Raw genomic sequence first — 3,984 nt, forward strand, 5'->3', positions numbered from 1 at the left:
CCAATACTCCGGTCATGTGACAGTGACTGGTGTCTCTACGCTGAGATCTTGTCAATACATGGCCATGTTGACATGCTCTGCTCATTTCCCTACATCAGGCCGTTAATTGTCACATAATTGTTCTGCTTTGCTGGTGTGCTTTTTAAATGTATGCTGATGCACTTAAATGCATTTGTATTTTTTATTTGATAAGTTTATAAATAGCCTAAACAATTTATATCCTGTTCTTTCTATATTTAGACTTATTTTTAAACATTAAAATGTATTATAAACGAATATTAATATACTGCTATTAAGTACTATTGTTGTTTTATTATTTGGTATGTAAAAATGCACTAAAATGTCTATTAGAATATATATTTTTTTGCATCTTTTTAATGACTTATTATGTACTGTTCTCTGTGCTATCATAGCTGAGTTGAGCTTTTTAAGTTTCCAGGTTGCTCCTTTACACAACAGTTGACAGGTCAAGGCTCTTGAATTGTAGAGTATGTGTGTGTTTCTGTTTCTGTAATGTAATACTGCCCTCCAGTGTCTGTTTACCGAACTAACACGTTTTTGCAAAATATAAAATATGAGGTCTATTCCCCTTTTCATTCTGTTTAGAAAATAATCTGCATAGCTGAACTAAAGGACCAATTAAAATTGAAGGATAAAATGTAGAATATGGAGAAATGTTTTTTTTTTAATACTTAAATATTTATAATGCAATTTTGTTATATCTGTATTTAGCACATTTACAATTCTAAAAAATATGTGAGTGTGATGTTAAATAAATAAAATAACAATAATAATTTAAAATATTAATGATTAACAACAACAAAATTAATAATAATAATAATAATAATGATAATACACGTTACAATATAAAATAATGGTTTCTATATTAATAAAATAGAATGTTAAATATTTTTTTCTGTGATGCAAAGCTGAAATTTAGTGTCTTTAGTGTCACATGATCCTTCAGAAATCATTTTAATATGCTGACTTATTATTAGAATAAATATTAGAATATTTCTTCGCGATTCTTTGATGAATACAAAATTAAAAATAACAGCATTTTTTCACAATATGAATATTTTCTAACAATTTAAGTCTTTGCTATCACTTTTTATGACCCCAAACCTTTGAACAGTAGTGTATATTGTTAGAAACGATTTCTATTTTAAACAAACCCTGTTCTTTTAAACTTTTTATCCGTCATTAATATTTTCCCAAAAATAAATAAATAAATAAGCAACACAACTGTTTTCAACATTGATAATAAATCAGCATATCAGAATGATTTCTGAAGGATCATGTGACACTGAATACTGGAGTAATGATGCTGAAAATTCAGCTTTGATCACATAAATAAATTTGTTTTAATATATATTAAAATAGAAGAACGTTGTTTTACATCGTAATAATGTTTCACAATATGACATTTTTTTTCCTGTATTTTTGATCAAATAAATGCAGCCTTGATGAGCTTAAGAAACGTATTTAAAATACAATTAAAAATCCAAACTTTTTACTGGCAGTGTATATAATTATTTGTCAATTACTATATACAGACTATATACAGATATGATTCTAGATTACCACAATAATTTCAGGATGCGGGTCACTTCTGGGTCAGAAACATCAGACTGGCATCGCATTGGGAAAGGAATAATAACAGGCTGTACCATCTCGGTTATTCTTTTTTTTAGCCCTTGCCATGACCATGGTGGTCAAGTCAGCCGAAGTGGAATGCAGAGGGCCCTTAACTAAGTCAGGCGTACGACATCCCCCTATAAGAGCCTATATGGATGACCTTACATCACATCGGTCCCAGGGAGCAGGTGGATCCTACAAGGACTAGAGAGACTCATTGCCTGGGCTAGAATGAGTTTTAAGCCCTCCATGGTCCATGGTGCTGAAGAAGGGGAAAGTGGTTGACAAGTTCCATTTTTCCATCTCAGGAACTGTCATCCCAACCATCACGGAGCCACCTGTCAAGAGTTTAGGGAAGATCTTTGACTCCAGCCTGAAAGACTGTGCCGCCATCCAGAAGTCCAACGAAGAACTTGGAGCTTGGCTAGCCAAGGTTGACAAGTCCGGTCTGCCTTGTAGATTTAAAGCCTGGATCTACCAGCACTCCATTCTGCCCCGAGTCTTGTGGCCCCTGCTGGTCTATGCAGTCACAATGACAACAGTTGAGTCCCTAGAAAGGAAGATCAGTGGCTTTCTTCGGAAGTGGCTGGGACTTCCACGCAGTCTCACCAGCACTGCATTATATGGGACGAGTAACATCTTGCAGCTGCCGTTCAGTGGCCTTACAGAAGAATTCATGGTGGTACGCACCAGAGAAGCCCTACAGTACAGGGACTCCAGGGACTGCAAGTTGTCATCAGCCAGCATTGAGGTAACGACAGGAAGCAAATGGAATGCTGGGAAAGCAGTGGAGTTGGCAGAGTCACGCCTGAGACAAAAGGCTCTGGTGGGCACTGTGGCGACAGCCAGAGCGGGCTTGGGCTATTTCCCAAAGACCTTGGTTAGCCAGGCCTGTGGCAAGGAAAGACACCATCTACTCCAGGAAGAGGTTCGAGCAGGCGTGGAGGAAGAGCGAATGAGCAGGGCGGTGGGACTCCGGCAGCAGGGAGCGTGGACTAGGTGGGAGAGTACACTGCAGTGCAGGATTACCTGGGCAAACATCTTGCAGGCAGATTTTCATCGGGTCCGTTTCCTGGTACAAGCTGTCTACGATGTCCTGCCAAGCCCAGCGAACCTCCATGTCTGGGGAAAGAGTGAGACACCTTCCTGCCTTCTTTTCTCTGGAAGGGGCTCTTTAGAACATCTCCTCAGCAGCTGCCCAAAGGCTCTGGCTGATGGTCGTTATCGTTGGCGCCATGACCAGGTGCTTAAGGCAATTGCTGAGAGCTTAGCCTCAGCCATCAGCACCAGCAAGCACCATCATGCTTCAAAAAAGGCAGTCCCCTTCGTTAAAGCTGGAGAGAAACCCCGGGCGCGCCCACAATTAACAACAGGCCTCCTCCACAAAGCCTCGGACTGGCAGCTGCAGGTCGACCTGGAAAAACAACTGAGGTTCCCTTAGCACATTGTAACAACAAGTCTCTGCCCAGACATGATAATTACCTCTGAGGTTTCAAAACAGCTAATCATGCTGGAACTTACGGTGCCCTGGGAAGAGCGTATTGAGGAAGCCAACGAGAGGAAAAGCGCTAAGTACCAGGAACTGGTGGAGGAGTGCAGGGAGAGAGACTGGAGAACCATCTATGAGCCCATAGAAGTTGGCTGTAGAGGCTTTGCAGGACGTTCATTGTGCAAAGCCCTCAGTCGGTTGGGCGTTACAGGGGTGGCATAGAAAAGGGCCATTCGATCCGCAAGTGAAGCTGCAGAGAAGGCCACAAGGTGGCTTTGGGTAAAGAGGGCTGATCCGTGGACTGCTACTGGGACGCAAGTCGGGGCTTGATCAACCCCGGCTGGGTCGCCTGGGAGACGATGTATGATGTTGCGAGACCCGAAACATCCAATAATCCCAGGATACATCACTGAGGATGCGTCCCAGTGCATCCATGAGATGTTTCTTATTTAACAGTCTCCATATTAGTGTAAACCAGGAGTTTTCAACTCTGGCCCTCGAGGTCCATTTTCCTGCAGAGTTTAGCTCCAACCCTAATCAAACACACCTGAACAAGCTAATCAAGCTCTTCACCATTACTAGAAAGTTACAGGCAGGTGAGTTTGATCAAGGTTGGAGGTAAACTCTGCAGGAAAGTGGACCTCGGGGGCCAGAGTTGAGAACCTCGGGTGCAAACTATGCCAGATTGTTTCTGTTTTGGACACTTTTCAGTAGAAATAGCAAAGATAGCATGGATAGATACCAAAACAACTTTGGATAAACTAACAATTTGTGCATTATTTATTTATTGCTGAAGAGTGTTGCACTTCCTTCAGCCTCAGGCTTATTGATTTCACATTTGGTGTGAAAGGGCTTTT

General features: G+C 41.1%; 1 pseudogene; it reads left to right on the top strand.

Annotated features, from left to right (window-relative positions):
- The first annotated feature begins 1,569 nt into the window (after nt 1-1,569).
- Nucleotides 1,570-3,457, top strand: LOC141301480 (uncharacterized; annotated as a pseudogene).
- Nucleotides 3,458-3,984: the final 527 nt, after the last annotated feature.

This window comes from Garra rufa, chromosome 25 (assembly GCF_049309525.1).
Source record: "Garra rufa chromosome 25, GarRuf1.0, whole genome shotgun sequence".
Lineage (NCBI taxonomy): Eukaryota > Metazoa > Chordata > Actinopteri > Cypriniformes > Cyprinidae > Garra > Garra rufa.